Here is a 25487-nt window from a genome sequence, read left to right on the forward strand (position 1 = left end):
TGCCCTTAAGATTTTTTCCTTCATTTCAACTTTGGTGAATCTGGCAATTATGTGTCTTGGAGTTGCTCTTCTCGAGGAGTATCTTTGTGACGTTCTCTGTATTTCCTGAATTTGAATGTTGGCCTGCCCTACTAGTTTGGGGAAGTTCTCCTGGATGATATCCTGAAGAGTGCTTTCCAACTTGGTTCTATTTTCCCCCTCACTTTCAGGCACCCCAATCAGACGTAGATTTGGTCTTTTTACATGATCCCATATTTCTTGCAGGCTTTATTCATTTCTTTTTCTCCTTTTTTCTTTAGATTTCTCTTCTAGCTTCATTTCATCCATTTGATCCTCAATCGCTGATACTCTTTCTTCCAGTTGATCGAGTCGGTTACTGAAGCTTGTGCATTTGTCACTCATTTCTCGTGTCATGATTTTCATCTCTGTCTGTTCGTTTATGGCCTTCTTTGCGTTAATTATTCTGGTTATCAATTCTTCCACTCTTTTTTCAAGCTTTTCAGTTTCTTTGCACTGGGTACATAATTCCTCCTTTAGCTCTGAGGAGTTTGATGGACTGGAGCCTTCTTCTCACATCTCGTCAAAGTCATTCTCCATCCAGCTTTGATCCTTTGCTGGCGATGAGCTGTGTTCCTTTGGAGGGGAAGATGCGCTCTTATTTTTTGAATTTCCAGCTTTTCTACTCTGCTTTTTCCCCATCTTTGTGGTTTTATCTGCCTCTGATCTTTGATGAAGGTGACGTACATATGAGGTTTTGGTGTGGGTGTCCTTCCTGTTTGTTAGTGTTCCTTCTAACAGTCAGGACTCTCAGCTGTAGGTCTGTTGGAGATTTCTTCAGGTCCACTTCAGACCCTGTTTGCCTGGGTATCAGCAGCAGAGGCTGTAGAAGATAGAATACTGCTGAACAGCGAGTGCACCTGTCTGATTCTTGCTTTGGAGGCTTCCTCTCAGGGGTGTACTCCACCATGTGAGGTGTGGGGTGTCAGTCTGCCCCTAGTGGAGGATGTCTCCCAGTTAGGCTACTCAGGGGTCAGGGACCCACTTGAGCAGGCAGTCTGTCCGTTCTCAGATATCAGCCTCCGTGTTGGTAGATCCACCGCTCTCTTCAAAGCTGTCAGAGTTGCTTGCATCTGCAGAGGTTTCTGCTGCTTTGTTGTTGTTGTTGTTGTTGTTGTTTAGCTGTGCCCTGTCCCCAGAGGTGAAGTCTATAGAGACTGGCAGGCCAAGGAGGCCTCTCTTATAACAGAAGCACCCAATGGTGTCCTGGGTGGGTAATAAAGACTCAGGCTCCGGAGGGGGAAGCATGTGTCTCTCTCAGAAAGCCCCAACAAGTGGAAACTGGGCTGCATGGTTGTGTGGGTGTGCCGCAAAGACAAAGGGGCAAGTTGAGGCAGGCAGAGGGGAGAAGCCTCGAGATGGCAGGGAATGCTGAGAGCCTCTGAAGGAGACCTCTCTGAAGCCTCCAGGGGTGTCCCGGGTGGGTTGTAATGCTTCAGGCTTTGGAGCAGGGTGCGTGTGTCATTCCCAGAAAGCCCCCACTAGTGAAAACGGGGCCGCAGGGTGTGTGGGCAGGCTGCAGGGACTCAGGGTTAAGTTGACGCCATCAGAGGAAAGAGGCAGCTAGATGGTAGGGAAAGTTGGAAGCTTCCTAAGGAGAATTCCCCATCCAAGAAGCTCCCAGGAGTGTCTCAGGTGGGTTGCAAATCTCCAGGCATTTGAGCAGGGTGCGTGTGTCTCTCGCAAATAGTACCTTCAACCGGAAACGGGATCGCAGGGTGGCATGGGCAGGTGGCAGGGATATAGGAGGACGTTGAGCCAGGCAGAAGGAAGAAGCAGCGAGACCGAAGGGAATGCTGGGAGCCTTCCAAGGAGGTCTCTCCCATTCCAGAGGCCCCCGGTAGTGTCCAAGTTGGGATGTAAAGCCCCACGCTTTGGAGCAGGCTTCGTCTGTCTCTCATGGACGGCCCCCACAAGCGAAAACGGCACTGCAGGATGGCATTGGCAGGCCGCAGGAGCTGGGTGGGACTTTGAGGCAGGCAGAGGGAAGAAGTGGTGAGACTGCAGTTTGGCGCCAGATGTAGGGTTTAGCCCTGCTGGGCTTAGCGGGTGTTTTCCCCGTGTGCGGAGCCGAGAGATTGTAATAAATAAAGATGCAAGACAAAGAGATAAAGAGAAAACAGCTGGACTTGGGGGACTACTACTATTAAGAGGCAGAGACTGGTAGTGGCCAAGGTGAAGCAAGTTACCTGATCATAAAACAGGAGGCCCTTCCCTCTTAGGTAGCTAAAATAAAGAGAAAAAAAGGCAGTATAGGTTAGTATTTTCTTCTAAGCAGTTATAAGAAAGATTAAAGACTTTAAGATTTTCATTATTCTTTTTACCGCTATTTACTACAAACATTAAAGAGGAACTAAGAGTATGGGAGGAACGTGAAATTGGACAAGGAGCATGACCATCAAAGCACAGCACCACAAGAAGGGGTTTAGGCTTTTGGATAACTGTGGGCAAGCTAGGATAATATCTAGTCTTTTACAAGAAGCTAGTGGAGCAAAGTGTTTCTCAACTTTTTTAGGGAAAAGAGACTCTCTTTTGCGGTTTGTTAAGTAATGGGTGTCTTCTTAGATACTGGCATTACCGCTTGACTAAAGAACCTTTAAGCAGCCTTTATGCAAGCATAACAAAAGGCTTACCTTTTGCCTTCTAGGTCACTTGTTACGATGTTCTTTTTGCACCTAACCCTATACCTGCCAGTTGTTTTTAAGTTATATTAATAATGTAATAAGGAGTAATATTAAAAGCTAATATTAATAATGTCTATAACAATAATTGATAATTGTTTATTATTTCTATATCTAATTTGTATTATAATTATTTTGATTTTAACTATTTTCTTTATTATACTGAAACAGTTTGTGCTTTCAGTCTCTTGCCTCGGCACCTAGGTAATTCTCAGTCCACAGTAGGCCCCCACAAGCAAAAACGGCACCACAGGATGGTGTTGGCGGGCCTGAGGGACTAGGTGGGACGTTGAGGCAGGCAGAGGGAAGAAGTGGCGATACCTTAGGGAGTGCTGGGAGCCTTCAAGGTGGTCTCCCCTATCCCAGAAGCCCCTAGTGTTTTCCTGGGTGGGTTGTGAAGCCCCGTTTCCGAGTGGGGTGCGTGCATCTCTTGCAGAAGGCTCTGAGAAGCCTAAAAGGTGCTGCAGGGTGGCATGGACGGGCTACAGGGAGAAAGGTGGACGTTGAGGCAGGCAGAGGAGAGAAGTGTCGAGATCGCAGGGAATCATGAAAGCCTTCCAAGGAGGCCTCTCCCATCCCAGAAGCCCCCAGGGGTTTCCCAAGTCAGTTGTAATGCCCCAGGCTTTGCAGCACAGTGCATGTGTCTCAGGCAGAAAGCCGCCACAAGTGAAAACAAGGCCGTAGGGTGGCGTGGATGAGCTGCAAGGACTCCGGGGGACGTTAAGGCAGGCAGAAAGTAGAAGCAGTGAGACCACAGGGAATTCTGGGAGCCTCTCAAAAAGGCCTCTCCCATCCCAAAATCCTATAGGGCTGTTCCGGGTGGGTTTTAAAGCCCCAGGATTTAGAATCCAGTGAGTGTATCTCTCGCAGAAAGCCCCAGCAAGCGGAAACGGGGCTGCAGGGTGGCGTGGGAGGGGAGAAGGGGCTCAGGGGAACGTTGGGGCAGGCAGAGAGGAGACACAGTGAGACCACCGAGGATGTTAGGAGCCTCCCAAGGAGACCTCTCTTATCCCAGAAGCCCCCAGGGGTTTCCCGTGTGGGTTGTAAAGCCTCAGGCTTTGAAGCAGGTTGCGTGTGTCTCTCGCGGAAGCACCCCGCAAGCGAAAATGGGGCCGCAGGGTGGCGTGTGAAGCCACAGGAACTCAGTCTGATGTTGAGACAGGCAGAAGGGTGAAGTGATGAGACCACAGAGAATGTTGGGAGCCTCCCAAAAGGGCCTCTTCCATCCCAGGAGACCCAGGGCTTTCCCAGGTGTGTTGTTAAGCCCCAGACTCTGGAGCGAGGTATGTGTGTCTGTTGAAGAAGATACCCACAAGCAAAAACAGAGCCACAGGGTGGTGTGGGCAGGCCGCAGTACTCAGGGGGACGTGGAGGCACGCAGAGGGGAGAAGCGGTGAGACTGCAGGGAATTTTTGAGCCTCCCAAGGAGGGAGGCCTGTCTCATCACAGAATCACGCAGAGGTGTTCTGGGTGCATTGTAATGCCCCAGGCTTCGGAGCAGGGTGCATGTCTCTCGTGGAAGTCTCCCACAAGTGAAAACGGTGCTGCAGGGTGGCGTGGATGGGCCGCAGGGACTCAGTGGGTCGTTGAGGCAAGCAGAGGGGACAAGCGATGAGACTGCAGGGAATGCTGGGAGCCTTCTAGAAAAGACTCTCCCATCCCAGAAGCTCCCAGGGGTGTTTTGGGTGGCTTGAAAGCCCCAGGCTCCAGAGCTGGGTACTTGTGTCTCTCACAGAAAGCCTCGACAAGCGGAAACGGGACAGTAGTGTGGCGTGGGCTGGCCACAGAAACTCAGGGGAATGTTGAGACAGGCAGAGGAGAGATGTGGCATGACTGCAGGGAATGCTGACAGCCTTTCAAAAAGACCTCTCCCATCCCAGAAGCCCCGAGTGGTATCCCGGGTGGGCTGTAAAGCCCCAGACTCCGGAGCAGAGTGCATTTGTCTCTCGCGAAAGGCCCCGACAAGCGAAAACAGTGAGTCAGGGAGGCGTGGGCTGCCTGCAGGGACACAGTGGGAGGTTAAGGCAAGCGGAGGGGAGAAGCGGTGAGACCCTAGGGAATGTTGGGAGCCTCCCAAGGATGTCTCTCCCATCCCACAAACCCCCAGTGGTGTCTGGGTGAGTTGAAAAGCCCCAGGTTTTGAAGCAGATTGCGTGTGTCTCTCACAAAAAGCCTCCACAAGAGGAAACACGGTGGCGTTGTAACGTGGTCAGGCTGCAGGGACTCGGGAACAATGAGGCGGGCAGAAGGGAGAAGCAGCGAGACAGCAGAGAAGGTTGGGAACCTCCCAAGGAGAACTCTCCAACCCCAGAAGCCCTCAGGGGTGTCCCAGGTAAGTTGTAAAGACCCAGGCTTTGGAGCACGGTGCGTGTGTCTCTCTCGGAATACCCCCACAATTGAAAATGGGGCCACAGGGTGGCGGGGGTGGGGGGCACAGGGACAAAGTGGGACGTTAAGGCAGGCCAAAAGAAAAACCGGCGAGACTGCAGAAAATGCTGGGAGCCTCCAAAGGAGGCCTCCTTCATCCTAGAACAACCAGGAGTGTCCCGGGTGGGTTGTAAAGCCCAAGTTTTGGAGCAGGGTGCATGTCTCTTGCAGAAAGCCCCCACGAGTGGAAACCAGGCTACAGGGTGGCGTGGGTGGGAAGCAGAGATTCAGTGTGATGTTGAGGCAGGCAGAAGGGAGAAGAGGTGAGACCGCAGGGAATGCTGGGAGCCTCCCAAGTAGGCCTCTCCCATCCCAGAAGCCCCCATGGGTGTCCAGGGTGGGTTTTAAAGCCCCACAACCTGAAACAGATTCTATATACCCCAACAAGTGAAAACGGATCAGCACGGTGGCATCCGCAGACTGCAGGGATACAGGTAGATGTTGAAACAGCAGAGGGTAGAAGCGACGAGACCGCAGAGAATGCTGGAAGCCTCCCCCAAAGCCCTCTCCCGTTCAAGAAGCATTATGGGGTGTCCCAGTTGAGTCGTGAAGCCCCAGACTTTGGAACAGGGTGCATGTATCTCTCCCGAAAGGCCCCCGTTACAAGTGAAAACGGGGCAGCAGGTTGGCATGCATGGGCCACTGGGACTCAACAGGACGTTGAGGCAGGTAGAGGGCAGAAGTGGCGAGACCGCAGGGAATGCTGGGAGCCTCCCGAGGCAGTACCTAGGGGTGTCTCTGGTGAATTGTAAAGCCCCAGGCTCCGGAGCAGGGTCTGTGTGTCTCTTGTGGAAGGCCTCCACAAGCGAAAACGGGGCCACAGGGTAGCATGACCAGGCTGCAAGGACATAGGGGGACACTGAGGCAGGTAGAGAGGAGAAGCAGTGAAACAACAGGGAATGCTGGGAGCCCCCAAAGGAGGCCTCTCCCGTCCCAGAAGCTTCCAGGGCTGTCTCGAGGTGGTTGTAAAGCCCCAGACTTTGGAGCAAGGTGTGTGTTTTTCTCCAGGAAGGCCCCCACAAGCGACAACGGGACCGAAGGGTGGCGTGAGTGGCCACTGGGTCTCAGGGGGACATCGTGGCAGGCTGATGAGAGAACCGGCGAGAACGCAGGGAATGCTGGGAACCTCTCAAGAAGGGTCCTCCCATTTCAGGAGCCACCAGGGTGTCCCAAATGGGATGTGAAGCCCCAGGCTAGAGAGCGGTGTGGATGTGGCTCTTGCGCAAGACCCGGATAAGCAAAAACAGGTTCGCCGTGTGGTAAAGGCGGAATGAAGGAACACATTGAGGCAAGCAGTGGGGAGAAGCGGCAAGACCACAGAGAATGCTGGGACCCTCTCAAGGAAGCATCTCCCTCCCAGAACCCCCGAAGGAAAGCCCCAGGCTCAGGAGCGGGGTGTGTGTGTCTCTAGGGGTGGGCCCCCAGAAGCAAAAGCGGGGCAACAGGGTGGCGTCGGCGGGCTGCAGGGACACAGGGAGACATTGAGGCAGGCAGAGTGGCGAAGAAGTGAGACCGCAGGAAATGCTGGGAGCCTTCCAACGAGGCCTTTCCCATTCCAGAAGCACCCAGGGGTGTCCCGGGTGGGTTATAAAGTCCCAGGCTTTGAAGCAGGGTCTGTGTGTCTTTTGCAGAAAGCCTCCTCAGGCAGAAACAGGGTCGCAAAGTGGTGTAAGCGGGTGGCAGGGACTCAGGGAGAGAAGTTGAAGCACAAAAAGGGGAGAAGGGGAAAGAGAGCAGAAAATGCTGGGAGCCTCCCTAAAAGACCGCTCCCATCCCTGAATCCCCCATGGGTGTCTCGGGTGAGTTACGAAGGCCTACCCTGTGGACCAGGGTGCGTGTGTCACAGAAACCTCCCACAAGGGACAACGGGATTGCAGGGTGGCGTGGACAGGCCACAGGTACTCATGGGGAAGTTGAGGCCGGCAGAGGGGAGAAGCGCGAGAATGCAGAAAAAGCTGGGAGCCTCCCAAAAGACCTGTCCCATCCCGGAAGCCCACAGGGGTGTCCTAGGTGGCTCATAAAACCCCAGGCTTTGGAGCACATTCCGTGTATCCACGGAATACACGGAATATTGTTGTGTTTGGAGCCACAACAAATGAAAACTGGGCCACAGGTGCCTTAGGCGTGCCCCTGGGACTCAGTGGGACATAGAGGAAGGCAGAGGGTAGAAGTGAAGAGACTGCAGGGAATGCTGAAAGCCTCCCAAAGAGGTCACTCCCATCTCAGAAGCACCCAGTGGTGTCCCAGGTGGGTTGTAAAGCCCAAGGCTTAGGAGCAGGGTGCCTGTGTCTCTCACAGAAAGTCTCCCCAAGCAAAAACGGGGCTGTAGGGTGGCAGGGAGCAGTGACATAAGGAAACGTTGAGGCAGGCAGAGGGTAGAAGCATAGCGTAGAAGTGCTGAGACTGCATGAAATGATGGGAGCTTCCCATGGAGGCCTCTCTCATCTTAGAAACACCCAGGGGTGTCTGGGGTGGGTTGTGAAGCTCCAGGCTTTAGAGCAAGGTGCGTGTGTCGTCGCAGAACGCCTTCACAAGTGAAAACAAGGCAGCAGGGTGGCGTGGGTGGGCTGTAGGGACTCAGTGGAACATTGAGGCAGTCAGAGGAGAGAAGCAATGAGATCACAGGGAATGCTGCGAACCTCCTAACAAGGCCTCTCCCATCCCAGAAGCTACCAGGGATGTTCCTGGTGGGTTATAAAGCCCCAGGATCTGGAGTAAGGCACGTATGTCTGCCACATAAAGCCTCCCAAGCAGAAATGGGGAGGAAGGGTGGTGTGGGCAGGACACAGGGACTCAGATTGACGTTGAGGTACGCAGAGGGGAGAAGCGGTGAGAAGCAGTGAGACCGCAGGGAAAGTTGGGAGCTTCCCAACGATGTCTCTACCATCCTAGTAGTCCCCAGAAGTGTCCCTGGTGGGTTGTAAAGCCCCAGACTTTGGAACAGCGTGCATATATTTCTCGCAGAAAGCCCCCACAAGCAGGAGGATGATGAGGCAGGCAGAGGGGAGAAGCAGCAAGGCAGCAGCGAATGCTGGGAGCCTCCCAAGCAGGCCTCTCCCATCCCAGAGGTTCACAGGGGTGTCCCTGGCGGGTTGTAAAGCCCCAGGCTCCGAAGAGGGATGCGTGTGCCTCTCGCGGAAGGCCCTCACCAGCGAAAATCGGCTGCAGGGTGGCATGGATGGGCCACAGGAAAACAGAGGGACGTTGAGGCAGGCAGAGGGGAGAAGCGGCAAGACCGCAGGGAATGCTGGGAGCCTCCCGAGGAGGCCTCTCCTATCCCAGAATCCCCAAGGGGGGTTCTGGTTGGGTGGTGGTAAAGCTCTAGGCTTTTGGGCAGGGTGCGTTTGTCTCTCGTGGAAGTCCCTCACAGGCAAAAACGGCATCGCAGTGTGGCGTGTGCAGGGTGTACAAACTCAGGAGAATGTTGAGGCAGGCAGAGGCGAGAAGTGGCAAGAACACAGGGAATGCTGGGAGCCTCCCAAGGAGGCCTCTCCCATCCCAGAAGCTGCAAGGGGGGGTTCTGGGTTGGGTTGTAAAGCCCCAAGCTTTGGGGCAGGGTGCATATGTCTCTTGCAGAAAGCCCCTGCAAGCCAAAACGGGACCACAGGGCGGCGTGAGCCGGCCGCAGGGACTCAGGGGGACATTGAGGCAGGCAGTGGGGAGAAGCGGAGAGATCGCAGAAAATGCTGGGAGCCTCCCAAGGAGGCCTCTCCCATCCAGGAGCTCCAGTGGTTGTTTCGGGTGGGTTTTAAAGACCCAGACTCCGGAGAGGGTGCCTGTGTCTCTCACCGCAGATTCTGACAAGTGAAAACGGAGCTGCAGGGTGGGGTGCGCAGAGCCGCAGGACTCAGGGTAGAGTGGCCAAGAGGCAAGATCACAGGGAATGCTGGGAGTCTCCCAAGGAAGCTTTCCCATTCCAGAAGTCACCAAAGATGTCCAGGGTGGGTTGTGAAGCTCCAGGCTTTGTAGCAGCATGCGTGTTTCTCTCACAAAAGGCCCTCACAAGCGAAAACGGGGACCCAGGTGATGTGGGAGGGTCGCAGGGTCTCAGGCGTACGTCAAATTAGGCAGAGGAAAAAAGCAGCGAGACCGCAGGGAATGCTTGGAGCCTCCCAAGGAGGCCTCTCCCATCCCAGTAGCCCCTTGGGTTGTCCCAAGTGGGTTGTAAAGCCTCAGACTCTGAAACAGGGTGCGTGTGTCTCTCGCGGAAAGCCCCAACAAGTTGAAACGGGGCCACAGGGTGGCGTGGGCGGGCTGCAGGAACTCAGAGAAATGCCGAGACAGGCAGACCAGAGAAGTGGTGAGACCTCAGGGAATGCTGGAAGCCTCCCAAGGATGTCTCTCCCATACCAGAAGTCCCCTTCATGTCCTCAGAGAATGTGATGTATTACCCCAGGCTCCAGAGCAGGGTGCGTGTTTTGAGCCCACACAGAATGCTAGGAGCCTCCCAAGGAGTTTTCTCCCATCCCAGAAATCCTTCACGATGTCCTGGTGGATTGTAAAGCTCCAGGCTTCGGAGCAGGGTATGTGTGTCTCTCGCAGAAGCGAAAATGGGACAACAGAGTGGCATGGGCGGGTCACAGGAACTCAACAGGACTTTGAGGCCTGCAGAGGGGAGAAGCAGCGAGTACGCAGGGAATGCTGGGAGCCTTCCAAGGATGTCTCTCCCCTACCAGAAGCACCCAGGACTGTCCCAGGTTGGTTGTAAAGCCCCAGGCTTTGGAGCACACTGCATGTGTCTCTCGCAGAGGGTTCCCACCAGCGAAAATGAGCCACAGGGTGGGGAGGGCAGACCAATGGGTGGCACAAGGGGCCATTGAGGTAGGCAGAGGGGAAGAACTGTGAAACCACAGAAAAGGCTGGGAATCGCCAAAGGACACCTCTCACATCCCAGAAGCCTCCAGACCTGTCTAGGTCGGGTTGTAAAGCCCCAGGCTATGGAGCAGGGTGCGTGTGTCTCTCGCAGAAGGCCACCACAAGTGAAAGTGGGGCTGCAGGGTGGCGGGGTAGGGTCGCAGGGACAAAGGAGAACATTGAGGTAGGCAGACGGTAGAAGCAGCGAGACCGCAGGGAATGCTGGAAGCCTAACACAGAGGCCTCTCCCATCCCAGAAGCCACGAGGTGTGTCCCGGGTGCATTCTAAAGTCTCAGGCTTTGAAGTTGGGTGCCAGTTTCTCTTGCAGAAGGCCCCCACAGACCAAAATGTGGCCCCAGGGTGGCGTGGGTGGGACACAGGGACACAGGGGGACATTGAGGCAGGCAGAGGGGAGATGCAGCGAGACCACAGACAATGCTGGGAGCGTCTTAAGGAAGCCTCTCCCATCCCAGAATCCCCCAGAGGTATCCCAGGTGAGTTGTAAAGCCCCAGGATTCGGAGCACGGTGGGTGTGTCTCTCTGTGAACGCTTCCATGAGCAAAAAAAGAGGGCTGCTGGTTGGGGTGGGTGGGCTGTAGGGACTCAGAGGAACATTGAGGCAGGCAGTGGACAGATGCGGAAAGACCACAGGGAATGCTGGGAACCTCCCAAGGAGTCCTCTGCCATCCCAGAAGCCCCCAGGTGTGTCCAGCGTGTATTGTGAAGCCCCAGGCTTTGCAGTAGTGTGTGTGTGTCTCTCGCAGAAAGCTCCCACAAGCAACAATGGAGCTGCAGGCTGGCATGGGCGGGAGGCACTGAATCAGGGAGAGGTTGAAGCAGGCAGAGGGGAGAAGCGGCGACACCGTAGGGAACCCTGGGAATGTCTCAAGGAGGCCTTGCCCATCCCAGAAGCCCCCAGCATTATCCCTGGTTGCTTATGAAGCCCCAGGCTATGGAGCAGGATGTGTGTCTCTCACGTAAGGCCCACACAAGCTCAGATGCGGTCACAGGGTGGCATGGGAGGGCCGCAGGGACTCAGGAGGATGTCAAGGTAGGCAGAGGAGGGAATGCTTGGAGCTTCTCAAGGGGGCCTCTCCCATGGCAGAAGCCTCCAGGTGTGTCCCTGGAGAATTGTAAAGCCCCAGGCTCTGGAGGGGTTGCCTGTGTCTCTTGTGAAATGCTCCTAGAAGTGAAAACGGGGCCACCGGGTGGCGTGGGTGGGCTGCAAGGACATAGAAGGACATTGAGGAAGGCTGAGGGGAGAAGCAACAAAAACAAAGGGAATGTTAGGAGCCTTCTAGTGAGGCCTCTCTCATCCCAGAAACCCCAAGGTGTGTCCGGGGTGGGTTGTAAAGCCCCAGGCGTTGGGCCAGGGTGCGTGTATCTCTCGCAGAGAGCCCTCACAAGCCAAAATGGGGCCGCAGGGTGGCGTGTGTGTGTGCCACAAGGACTAAGGGGAACGTTGAGACAGGCAGAGGGGTGAAGCAGCTAGACTGCAGGGAATGCTGGGAGCCTCTCCAGGAGGCGTCTGTTATCCAAGAAGTCCCCAGGGGTTTCCAAGGTGGGTTGTAAAGCTCCAGGCTGCAGAGCACGGTTCGTGTGTCTCTTGCGGAAGACCCCTACAAGCGAAAATGGGGCCACAGGGTGGCTTGGGCGGGCCACAGGGACACAGGGGGACATTGAAGCAGGCAGACGGGAGAAGCGGGGGGACCACAGGAAATGCTAGGAGCTTCCCAAGGAAGCCTCTTCCATTCCAGAAACACCATGGGTGTTCCAGGTGGGTTGTAAAGCCCCAGACTTTGGAGCAGGGTGCGTGTGTTTCTCGCGGGATACCACAACAAGAGAAAATGGGGCCACATTATGGCAGGGGCGGCCCGCAGGGACACATGGGGACGTTAAGGCAGGCAAATGGGAGAATCAGCGAGACAGCAGTGAATGCTTGGAGCCCCTCAAGGAGGGGCTCCCATCCCAGAAGCCCCCAGGTTTGTTCCAATTGGGTTATAAAGCACGTCTTTGGAAAAGGGCATGTGTGTCTCTCGGGAAACACAAGTGTGTTTCGCTTGTTTCCCCACAAGCGAAAATGGGGCCCCAGGGTGTCGCGGCCAGGCAGCAGGGACACAACAGGACGTTGAGGAAGGCAGAGAGGAGAAGTGGGGAAACCACAGGGAATGCTAGGAGACTCTTAAAGAGGCCATTCTCATCCCAGAAGCCCCCAGGGATGTCCCGCGTAGGTTGTAAAGCCCCAGGCTCCATAGCGGGGTGCATGTGTCTCTCGCGGGAGTCCCCCACAAGCAAAAACGGGGCTGCAGAGTGGCGAGGTCGGGCTGCAGAGAGTCAGGTGGACGTTCAGGCAGGCAGGGGGGAGAAGCAGTGAGACCGCAGTGAATGTTGGAAGCCTCCCAAGGAGGCGTCCCCCATCCCAGAAGACCCTAGGAAAATCCTGGGTGGGTTGCAAATCCTCAGGCTTCTTAGCACAGTGCATGTGTCTCTCACAGAAGACCCTCACAAGTGAAAATGGGGCTGTAGGGTGGCATGGGTGGGCCACAGGGACTCAGGAGGACATTGTGGTAGGCAGAGGGGAAAAGTGCCGAGATCACAGGGAATGCTGGGAGCCTCCCAAGGAGGCCTTTCCCACCCCAGAAGCCCCCAGGTCTGTCCTGGGTGCGTTGTAATGCTCCAGACTTTGGAGTGGAATGTGTATGTCTCTTGCAGAAGGCCCCCACAATCGAACACGGGGCTGCAGGGTGGTGTGGGTGGACTGCAGCGACTCAGGGGAATGTTGAGGCAATCAGAAGGGTGAAGCATCAAGCCTGAAAGGAATGCTGGGAGCCTCCCAAGGAAGCCTCTCTCATCCCAGAAGCACCCAGGTTTGTTCTGGGATTGTTGTAAAGCACCAGGCTTTAGAGCAGGGTGTGTGTGTTTCTCGAGGAAGGCCCCCACAAGCAAAAATGAGGTCACAGGGTGGTGTGGACGAGCCACAGGGACTCAGGGGAATATTGAGGAAGGCAGAGGGCAGAAGCCGTGAGAACGCAAGGAATGATGCGCGCCTCCCAAGGAGGCCTCTCCCATCACATAAGCCCCCAGATGTGTCCAGGGTGGGTGGTAAAGCCCCAGGCTTTGGAGCAGGGTGTGTGTGTCTGTCGCGAAAGGTCCCCACAAGCTAAAACGGGGCTGAAGGCTGCAGTGGGAGGGCCGCAAGGACTCAGGACAGTGTTGCGGCAGGCAGAGGGGAAAAGCAGAAAGACTGCAGGGAATGCTGGGAGACTCCTGGAAGTCCTCTCCTATCCCGGAATCCTCTAACTGTGTCCGTGGAGAGGGATATTCCAGAAGCACCCAGGTATGTCCTGGGTTGGTTAAGACTTCAGGTTTTGAATCGAGGTGCATTTTTGGCTCACAGAAGGCCCCCACAAGAGAAAACGGAGGCACAGATTGGCATGGGCAGGCCACAGGGACTCAGGGGGATATTGATGCAGGCAGAGAGGAGAAGTGCAGAGACCACAGTGAATGCTGGGAGCTTACCAAAATGACCTCTCCCATCCCAGAAGCCACAGGGGTGTCCCGGATGCATTCTAAAGCTTCAGGCTCTGGAGTGGGTTGCATATGTCTCCCGGAAAGCCCGTAAAGCAAAAACGGAGCTGCCAGGTAGCATTGGCGGGACACAGATACACAGGAGGATGTTGAGGCAGGCAGACAGGAGAAGCTGCAAGACCTCAGAAAATGGTGGGAGTTTCCCAGTCAGTCCTCTCCCATCCCAGAAGTTTCTAGGGGTATCCCTGATGGGTGATAAAATGCCAGGAATGGAGCAGGGTGCGTGTGTCTTTCAGGGAAGGCCCCCACATGCGAAAATAGGGCCACAGGTTGGCCTGGGCAGGCAGCAGGGACTCAGAGGGACGTTGAGGCAGGCAGAGGGGAAAAGCGACAAGACCACAGAAAATGCAGAAAGCCTCTCAAGGAGGCCTCTCCCATCCCAGAAGCCCCCAGGGTTGTCCTGGCTAAGTGTTAAAGCCCCAGGCTTTGGAGCAGGGTGCATCTGTCTCTTGCAGAAAGCCCCCAAAAGCAGAACTGGCACAGTGGCTTTCGCCTGCAATCCCAGTACTTTGGGAGGCTGAGGCAGGTGGATCACAAGGTCAGGAGATGGAGACCATCCTGTCTAACACGGTTAAACTCTGTCTCGACTAATAGAAGAAAAAAATTAGCCGGGCATGGTGGCAGGCACCTGTAGTCCCAGCTACTCAGGAGGCTGAGGCAGGAGAATGGCGTGTACCCGGGAGGCAGAGCTTGCAGTGAGCCGAGATTGTGCCACTGCACGCCAGCCTGGGCGACAGAGTTGGACAGCATCAAATAAAATAAAATAAAATAAAAATAAAAATAAAAAAAAGCAAGCCCCCAAAAGCCCAAAAGTGAAAACGGGGCCAGAGGGTGGCATGGACTGATCCTACAAACTCAGAATCACGTTGAGGCAGGCAAAGGGGAGAAGTGGCCAGTCCGCAAGAAATGATGGGAGCCTATTAAGGAGACTTCTCTTATCCCAGAAGCCACTAGGGCTGTCCCAGGTAGCTGGTATAGACCCAGACCTCAGAGAAAGGTGCATGTGTTTCTCACAGAAAACATATACAAGTGAAAATGGGGTGGCAGGGTGGCGTGGGTGGGCTGCAGGTATTCAGGGGGAAGTACAGGCAGGCAGAGGTAAAAGCGACAAGAGCGCAGGGAATGCTGCATGCCTCCCAAGAAAACCTCTATCATCCCACAAGCCCACAGGAGCGTACCGGTTGTGTTGTAAAACCCCAGGCTTTGGAACACAATGAGTGTGTTTCTTGCGAAATGGTACCAGAAGCAAAAATGGGGCCACAGAGTGGCTGGCCGGGCCGCAGGGACACAGGGAGATGTTGAGGCATGTAGAGGAGAAAAGCAGCGAAACTGCAGAAAATCCTGGGAGCCACCCAAGGAGGCCTCTCCCATCCCAGAAGTCCCCAGTAGTCTCCCGGGATGGTGGTTGTAAAGCCCCAGGCTTTGGAGCAGGGTGTGTGTGTCTCTCTCTCTCACATAGCCTGCTCAAATTGAAACATGGCCACAGAATGGCATGGGTGGGATGCAGGGACTAAGGGTGACATTGAGGTAGGCAGAGGGGAGAAGTGGCAAGACCATAGGAAATCCTGGGAACCTCCCAAGGAGGCCTCTCTCATCCCGGAAGCTTCCAGGCCTATCCCTTGTCATTTGCAAAGCCCCAGGCTTTCGAGCTGGGTGTGTCTGTCTTTTGTGAAAGGTGAAAATGGAGCAGAGAATGGCATAGGCCTGCCACAGGGACAGAGGGGAACGTTGAGGCAGGCAGAAGGGAGAAGTGGTGAGACAGCAAGAAATGCTGGGAGCCTCCCAAGGAGGCCTCTCCAATCCCAGAAGCCCCCAGATCTGTCCTACATCATTTTTAAAGCCCTAGGCTTTGGAGCCGGGTATGTCTGTCTCTCACGGAAGGCTCCCAAGCGAAAACAGGGCTTTAGGCTGGCGTGGGCGGGTCACAGGGACTCAGGGGGATGTTGAGGCAGGCAGAGGAGAGAAGCAGCCAAACCGCAGGGAATGCTGGGAGCATTTCAAGGAGTCTTTTACATCCCAGAAGACTGAAGGGCTGTCCTGGGTGGGTTGTAAAGCCCCAGGATTCGAAGTGGGGTGCTTGTGTCTTTCTCAGAAGTCCGCCACAAGTGAAGCTTGCTAAGTTAAACCTTTATTTAAATTCAGCAGTTTAGAAAAACTGTTCTTGTGGAATCTGAATCTGCAAAGGGAAATTTTGGAGTTCACTGAGGCCTACAGTGAAAAACCAAATATCCCACAATAAAAGCAATAAAAATATATCTGTGTAACTGCCTGTGATGTTTGGACTCAGCTCAAACATTTAAACTTTTCTTTACATTCAGCTGCTTGGAAACACTTTTTGTAAAATCTGTGAAGAGACATTATGGAGCTCACTGAGGCCTTTGGGGAAAACCTAATATCCCATGATAAAAACTCAAAACAAGGTAATGTGAAACCACATTGTTATGTGAGGATTCAGCTCACATAGGGAAACTTTTGTTTATGTTCAGCAGGTTGAAAACACTATTTTTGTAGAATCTGCTAAGGGACATTTCAAGTCTCATTGAGGCAGATAATGAAAAACTGAATATCCCACTATAAAAACTACAAAGAAGCTATTTGTGAAACTGCATTATGTGTGGATTCAGCTCACAGAGGTAAACATATTTTTACATTCAGTAGGTTGGAAACACTTTTTTTGTTGACTCTGCAAAGGAACATTTCAGAGCTCTCTGAGGTCTATAGTGAAACACCTATTATCCCACATAAAAAACTACAAAGAAGCTGTCTGTGAAATTGTTTGTGATGTGTGGATTCAGCTCAAAAAGTTACTCCAGTCTTTACATTCAGCAGGTTGAAAACACTGTTTTTGTAGAAGCTGCAAAAGGACATTTTGAAGCTCACTGAGGCCTATAGTGAAAAATTGAATATCACTTGATAAAAACTAGAAAGAATGTATCTGTGAAACTGCTTCGTGATGTGGATTCAGCTCATAGAGTGAAGCCTTTTTGTACTTTCAGTAGGCTGGAAATACTGTTTTTGTTAAATCCTCCAAGGAATATTTCGGAGCTCACTGAGGCCTATAGTGAAAAACCTAATGGCCCATGACAATAACTAAAAAGAAAGTACCTTTGAGAGCACTTTGTGATGTGTGGATTCAGCTTACAGAATTAAAACTTTCTTTTGATTCAGCAGGTTGGAAACCCTCTTTTTGTAGAATCTGTGAAGGGACATTTGAAAGCCGATTGAGCCCTATGGGGAAAAACCAAATATCCCCCGATAAATACTAGAGAGAAGTTGTCTGTGAAACTGTTCTGAACTGTTTTGTGATGTGTGGATTCATGTCACAGAGTTAAATCTTCCTTTTGATTCAGTAGGTTGGAAATACTCTTTTTGTAGAATCTGCGAAGGGACATTTTGGAGCCTATTGAGTCCTATGGGGAAAAACTGAATATCCTGTGATAAAAACTACAGATTAGCTATGTGTGAAACTGCATTGTTTGTGCAGATTCAGCTCACAGAAGTAAACCTTTTTTTACATTCAGTAGGTTAGAAACACTGTTTTTGTTGAATCTGCAAAGGGACATTTCAGAGCTCACTGAGGCCTATAGTGAAAAACTGATTATCTGACACAAAAAAACTACAAGGAAGCTGTGTGTGAAATTGTGCATGATGTGTGGATTCAGCTAAAACAGTTAATCCAGACTTTACTTCAGTAAGTTGGAAACACTGTTTTTGTAGAATCTGTGAAAGGACGTTTTGAAGCTCACTGAGGCCTATAGTGAAAAAACAAATATCACCCGATAAAAACTAGAAAGAAGGTATCTGTGAAAAGGCTTTATGTTGTGGATTTTGTTCACAGAGTGAAGCCTTTGTTTCCAGTCAGCAGAATTTAAACACTGTTTTTGTAGAATTTGTGAAATGACATGTCAGAGCTCACTGAGGTCTATGGTGAAAAACAGAATTTTCTACGAGGAAAACTAGAAAGAAAATATCTGTGAAACCACTTTGTGATGTGTGGGTTCAGCTCACAGAGTTGAACCTTTCTTTACATTCGGCAGGTTTAAAACACTCTTTTTGTAGAATGTACAAAGGGACATTTTGGAGGTCACTGAGGCCTATGGCAAAAAACTGAATATCCCACAATAAAAACTAGAAAGAAACTATCTATGAAACCACTTTGTGATGTGTGGATTCAACTCACAGAGTTAATCCTTTCTTTTGATTCAGCAGGTTTGAAACACTGTTTTTGTAGAATCTGCAAAGGGAAATTTCAGAGCTCACTGAGGCCTGCAGTGAAAAACAGAATATCCCACAAGAAAAAGTAGAAAGAAGTTATTTCTGAAACTGCTTTGTGATGTGTGGATTCAGCTCACAGACTTAAAACTTTCTTTACATTTGGCAGCTTGGAAACACTGTTTTTGTAGAATCTGTGAGGAAATATTTCAAAGCTCACTGAGGCCTACAGTGAAAAACAGAATATCCTGCCATAAAAAAATGGAAAGAACCTATCTGTGAAACCACTTTATATGTGTGGATTCAGCTCACAGAGTTAAAAGCTTTCTACACATTCAGCAGGTTGGAAACACTGTTTTTGTACAATCTGCCCAGAAAGGTTTCAGGGCTCCCTGGGGACTTCAGTGAACAATAAAATATCCTATGATAAAAACTAGAAAAAGCTATCCATGTAACTGCTTTGTGAGGTGTAGATTCAACTTACAGAATTAATTATTATTATTATTTTTTTACATTTAGCAGGTTGGTAAGACATTTTCTCTAGAATCTGAGAAAAGACATTTCGGAGCTCACTGAGGTTTACAGTGAAAAACGGAATATCTTGTGATAAAAACTAGTAAGAAGCTATCTGTGAAACCGGCTTGTGAAGTGTGGATTAAGCTCACAGAGTTAAACTTTTCTTTACATTCAGAAGTTTGGTAACACTGTTTTTGCAGAATCTGCAAATTAACATTTCAGAGCACGCTGAAGCATATAGTGAAAACTAAATATCCCACAATAAAAGCTAGGAAAAAAGCTATCTGTGACAACCTTTTGTGATGTGTGGATTCAGCTCACGGAGATAAAACTTTTTTTTACATTCAGCAGGATGGTAACACTGTTTTTATAGATATGCAAAGGGACATTTCAAAGCTCACTGAGGTCTCTACTGAAAAACCGAATATCCCACAAGAAAAAGTATATAGAAGCTATTTGTGAAAATGCTTTCTGTTGTGCACCTTCAACACACAGAGTTAAAACTTCCTTTACATCCAGCAAGTTGGAAACCCTGTTTTTGTACAATCTGCCAAGGAACATTTCAGAGCTTCCTGAAGCCTATAGTGAAAAATCAAATATACTGTGATAAAAACTAGAAAAATTCTGTCTGTGCAACTGCTTTGTGATGTGTAGATTCAGCTTACAGAGTTAATAATTTTTATTACATTCAGTAGTTTGATAACATAGTTTTTATAGAATCTTCAAAAAGACATTTCAAAGCTCACCAAGGCTTATAATGAAAAACAGAATATCCTATGATAAAACTGGAAAGAATCTAACTGTGAAATTTCTTTGTGAAGTGGATTTACACCACAAAGTTAAACCTTTTCTTTACATTCAGCAGATTGGTAACACTGTTTTTGTAGACTCTGTGAAGAAACATTTCAGAGCTCACTGAGGCCTATAATGAATAACAGAATGTCCCATGATAAAAACTAGAAAGAAACTATCTGTGAAACTGCTTTTTATATGTGGATTTGGCTCACAGAATTAAACCTTTCTTGACATTCAGCAGGTTGGAAACACTGTTATACAATCTGCCAAGGGACATTTCAGAGCTCACTGAGACCTATAGTGAAAAACTGATTATCTTGTGATAAAAACTAGAAAGAATATCTTTGAAAGCACTTTATAATGTCTGGATTCAGCTCAAAGAGTTAAATTTTTCTTTACATTCAGCAGTTTGGAAACACTAGTTTCTAGAATCCACAAAAACACATTTTGGAACTCACTGAGACCTATAAAGATAAAATCTAAAAAGAAGCTATCTGTAAAACTGCTTTGTAATGTGCAGATTCATCTCATCTCACAGAGGTAAACGTTTCTTTACACTCACCAGGTTGGAAACACTGTTTTTGTAGAATCTATGAAGGGTCTTTTCTGAGCTTACCGAATCTTATAGTGAAAAACTGAATAATTTGCAAAAAAAAAAAAAAAAAAAAAAAACTAGAAAGAAGCTATATGTGAAATCACTTTGTGATGGGTGAATTCATCTCATGGAGGTAAATATTTCTTTACATTCAGCACATTGGAAACACTGTTTTTGTGGAATCTGAGAAGGGATATTTTGGAGCTCAGTGGGGTCAATAGTGAGAAAAGAAATATCTTTCAAAAAAATTGAAAGAAGGTATCTGTTAAACAGCATTGTGATGTGTGAAATGAGCTCACAGAGTTAAACATTTCTTTGTATTCCTCAGGTTGAATACACTGTTTCTGTAAAATCTGCCAAAAGACATTTTGGAGCTCACCGATGCTTACAGCGAAAAATAGAATATCCCATAATAAATAGTAAAAATAACCTATCTGTGAAATTGCTTTACATTATGTGAATTCAGCTTAAAGAATTTAACCCTTCTTTACCTTCAGTAGGTTGGAAACACTGTTATTGTAGAATCTGCAAAGGGACATTTCAAAGTTCACTGAGGCCTGTAGTAAGAAACAGAATGTCCTGCAATAAAAACTAGAAAGAAGCTATCTGTGAAACTGATTTGTGATGTGTGGATTCAGCTTACTGAGTTAAAACTTTATTTATATTCAGAAGGTTGCAAACACTGTTTTTGTAGAATCTGCAAAGGGATATTTCGGAGCTCATTGAGTCTCATAGTGAAAACAAAATACCCTGTGAGGAACACTAAAAATAAGCTATCTGTGAAACCGCATTGTGATGTGTGGATTCAATGGACAGAGGGAAACATTTCTTTACATTCATCAGGATGGAAACACTGTTTTTTAGAATCTGTGAAGGGACATTACAAAGTACAGTGAGGCCTATAATGAAAAACCGAATATCCTGTGTTAAAAACTAGAAAGAAAATATTTGTGAAACTTCTTTGTGATGTGTGGATTCAGCTCACAGAGTTAAACTTTTATTTACCTTCAGCATGTTGAAAACACTGTTTTTCCAGAATCTGCAAAATGACATCCCAAGGCTCACGGAGGCCTATAGTGAAAAATAGAATATTCTATGCTAAAAACTAGAAAGAAAATGTCTGTGAAACTGCTTTGTGATGTGTGGATTCAACTCACAGAGTTAGAACTTTCTTTACATTCAGTAGGTTGGAAACACTGTTTTTGTAGAATCTATGAAAAAACATTGCAGAGTTCACAGTGGCTTATAGTGAAAAACCAAGCATCCTGCAATAAAAACTAGAAAGAAGCTCTCTGTGAAGTCACTTTGTGATGTGTGGATTCATCTCACAGAGTTAAAACTTTCTTTGCATTCAGCAAATTGAAGACTTTGTTTATGTAGAGTGTGCAAAAAGCAATTTTGGAGCTCACAGAGGCCTATAGTGAAAAAATGAATATCCTGTCATAAAATTTAGAAAGAAGCTATCTATGAAACTGCTTTTTAATGTGTCAATTCAGCTCACAGAGTTAAACCCTGCTTTATATTCAGAATAATGGAAACACTGTTTATGTAGAATCTGTGAAGGGTAATTTCAAAGCCGAGGCCCATAGTGAAATACCAAATATCCCACAACATAAACTAGAAAAAAGCTCTCCCTGAAACTGCTTAGTGTTTCATGGATTCAGCCTACAGAGTTAAACTTTATTTACATTCAACAGGTTGGTGACACTGTTTTTGTAGAATCTGCAAAGGGACATTTTCGAGTTCACTGGGGCCTAGTGTGAAAAACAGAATATCCCACAACGAAAACCAGAAAAAGCTATCTGCCAAACTACTTGCTATGTGTGGATTCAGTTCACAGAGTTCAATATTTTTTCACATTCAGCAGGTTGGAAACACTGTTTTCATAGAATCTGTGAAGGGACATTACAAAGACCACTGAGGCCTATACTGAAAAACCGAATATCCCACAATAAAGAGTAGAAAGAAACTCTTTGCGAAACTGCTTTCCATTGTGGGGATTCAGTTCACAGAGTTAAACTTTTATTTACAATCAGCAGATTGGAAACACTCTTTGTGTAGAATCTGCTAAGGGACATTTAGGAGCTCACTGAGACCTAGAGTGAAAAACCGAAAATCTTGTGATAAAAACTAGAAAGAAAGTATATCCAAACCACTTTGTGACGTGTTCATTCAGCTCACCGAGTTTAACCTTTCTCTATATTTAGATTGTTTGAAACACTGTTTTTGTAAAATATGTGAAAGGACATTTCAGAGCTCACTGAGGCCTACAATGAAAAACTGAATATCCCATGATAAAAACCAGAAAGAAACTATCTGTGAAGATCCTTTGTGACGTATGGATTCAGCTCACAGAGTTAAACATTTCTTTACATTCAACAGGATGGTAACAGTATTTTGTAGAATCTGTGAAGGGACATTTCAGAGATCACTGAGACCTATAGTAAAAACAAAACATGCCAGGATAAAGACAAGAAAGAAGCTATCTGTGAAACTGTTTCTTCATGTGTTGATTCAGAGTTAAACCTTTTTTTTTTTTCTTTTGACATTCAGCAGGTTGTAAATATAATTTTTGTAGAGTCTGTGAAGGAGCATTTCAAAGCTTACCAAAACCTACACTGAAAAACCGAATATCCCTCGATAAAAAGGACAGAGACACTATCTGTGAAACCCCTTTGTGATGTGTAGATTGAGATTAGACTTTCAGCGTGTTGGAAACACTTTTTTTTTTGTAGAATCTTTGAAAAGACGTTTTGAAGCTCACTGAGGAGTTCAGTGACAAACTGCATTAAAAACTTGAAGCAACTTATCTATGAAACTGCTTTATGATGTGTGGATTTAGCTCACAGACTGAAATCTTTCTTTACATTCAGCAGAATAAAAACACTTTTTGTAGAGTTTGCTCGGTGATATTTTGGAGCTCATTGATGCCTATAGTGAAAAAGAGAATAACCCATGATTAAAAACTATAAAGAAGCTATCTGTGAAACCACTTTGTGATGTGTGGATTTAGCTCACAGAGTTAAGCCTTTCTTTACAACCAGTATGTTGGAATCACTGTTTTTGTCAAATCTGTGAAGGGACATTTTGGAGTTCACTGAGGTTTTTAGTGAGAAAGCAAAGATCCCGAGATTAAAACGAGAAAAAACTCTCTGTGAATCTGCTTTGCTATCTGTTGATTCAGCTCAGAGACATAAACTTTTATTTACATTCAGCAGGTTGGAAAAATGGTTTTTGTAGCATCTGTGAAGGGACATTTCAGAGCTCACTGAGACCTGTAGAGAAAAATTGAATATCCCATGATTAAAACTAGAAACAAGCTATCTGTGAAAGGCTTTTTGATGTGTAAATTCAACTCTCATACATAAACCTTTTTCTACATTCATCAGGTTTTTAACAATTTTTGTAGAATAAGCAAAGAGACATTTCAAATTCACTGAGGTCTCTACTTAAAAACGGAATTTCCCCTGATAAAAATTAAAAAGAAGTTCTCTGTGAACCCATTTTGAGATGTATGGATTCAGCTCACAGTGTTAAACCTTGTGTACATTCAGCATGTTGGAAACACATTTTTTTTTTGTTTCTGAATCTGCAAAGGGACATTTCAAAGCTTGCTGGGGTCTATAGTGAAAAACTGAATATCTTGCAATAAAAACTAGAAAGAAAGTATCTGTGAAACTGCTTTGTGATGTGTAGAATCAGCTCACAGAGGTGATTTTTTTCACATTCAGAAGGTGGCAAACACTGTTTTTGTAGAATCCGTGAAGGGACATTTGAAATCTCACTGAGGCCTTGAAAAACCAAATATCCCATAATAAAAACTAGAAAGAAACTATATGTAAAACGGCTTTGTGATGTGTGGATTCTGCTCACAGAGTTAAAACTTTCTTTACATTCAGCAGTTTAAAAAAACAGTTTTTGTAGAATTGGTGATGGGACATTTTGGAGAACACTGAGGCCTGTAGTGAAAATCGATAATCTTGCAATAAAAACTAGACAAAAGAGATTTGTGAAACCACTTTGTAATGTGTGAAATCAGCTTACAGAGCTAAACCTTTCTTTAAAATCAACAGGTTGGAAACATCGATTTTGTAGAATCCACAAGGGGACATTTTGAAGCTCACTGAGGCATATAGTAAAAAACCAAATATCTTGCAATAAAAACTACAAAAACGTTATCTGTGAAACCGTTTTGTGATGTGTGGATTCAGCTCACAAAGTTAAATCTTTCTTTGTATTCAGCAGGTTAGAAACACTGTTTTTGTAGAATCAGTGAAACGTCATTTGAGAGCTCATTGGGGCCTATATTGAAAAACAGAATATCCCAAGATAAAAACTAGAAAGAAATCTATCTGTGAAACTGCTTTGTGATGTGTGGATTTATCTCACAGAGATAAACCTTTCTTTACATTCAGCAGGTTGTAAAAACCATTTATGTAGAATAAGCAATGGGACATTTTGGAGCTCACTGTGGCCTGGAGTGAAAAACTGAATACCTTGCGATAAAAACAAGAAAAAAGCTATCTGTGAAACTGGTTTGTAGTTTGTTGTTTCAGCTCACAGAATTAAAACTTTCTTTTGATTCAGCAGGTTGGAAACACTCTTTTTGTAGAATCTGCAGAGGGACATTTGGGAGCCCACTGAAACCTACATTGGAAAACAAAATATCCACAGATAAAAACTGGAAATAAGCTATCTGTGAAACTGTGTTGTGATGTTTGGATTCATCTCACAGAGGTAAACTTTTCTTTTGATTCAGGATTTTGGAAACACTCTTTTTGTAGAATCTGTGAGGGGACATTTCAGAGTCCATGAGGCCTATGGTGAAATGCTGAATATCCCAAAATAAAAACTAGAAAGAAGCTCTCTGTTAAACCACTTTGTGATACATAAATTCAGCTCATAGTGTTAAACCTTTCCTTACATTCAGCAAAATGAAAACACTGTTTTTGGAGAACCTGCGAAGGAACATTTTGGAGCTCACTTAGACCTGTAGTGAGAAACAAAATATCCTCTCATAAAAACTAGAAAGAAGCTATCTGTGAAACCACTTTGTGATGTGTGGATTCAGCACAAAGCGATAAAGCTTTCTTTACATTTAGCAAATTGGAATCACTCCTTTTGTAGAATCTGTGAAGTGACATTTTGGAACTTACTGAGGCCTGTAGAGAAAAAGAGAATATCCCGCCATTAAAACTAAAAACAAGGTATCTGTAAACTGCTTTGTGATGTGTGGTTTCAGCTCACAGAGTTCAATCTCTATTTACAATCAATACCACTTTTGTAACATCTGCAAAGGAACATTTTGGAGTTCACTGAGGCCTGTAGTGAAAAACTAAATGTTCCATAAAAAGTAGAGAGGCACTATATGTGAAACTACTTTGTGATCCGTGGATTTAACTCACAGTAAAACTTTCTTTACACATAGCAGGTTGAAAACACGGCTTTTGTAGAATCTGTGAAGGGACATTTCAGAGCTCACTGATGCATATAGTAAAAAACCGAATATTTCACAATAAAAACTAGAAAGAAGGTATCCATGAAACCGCTTTGTGATGTGTGGATTCAGTTCACTGAGTTAAAGCTTTGCTTTCCTTTCACAGTTTGGAAACACTGTTTTTGTAGAATCAGCCAAAGGACATTTTGGAGCTTACTGTGGCCTATAATGAAAAATGGATTATTGTGTGATAAAACTAGAAAGAAGCTGGGGCGGAGCAAGATGGCCAAATAGGAACAGCTCTAGTCTAGTCTCCAACTCCCA

The sequence above is a fragment of the Mandrillus leucophaeus genome, unplaced genomic scaffold (genome assembly GCF_000951045.1).
Source record: "Mandrillus leucophaeus isolate KB7577 unplaced genomic scaffold, Mleu.le_1.0 Scaffold1707, whole genome shotgun sequence".
Lineage (NCBI taxonomy): Eukaryota > Metazoa > Chordata > Mammalia > Primates > Cercopithecidae > Mandrillus > Mandrillus leucophaeus.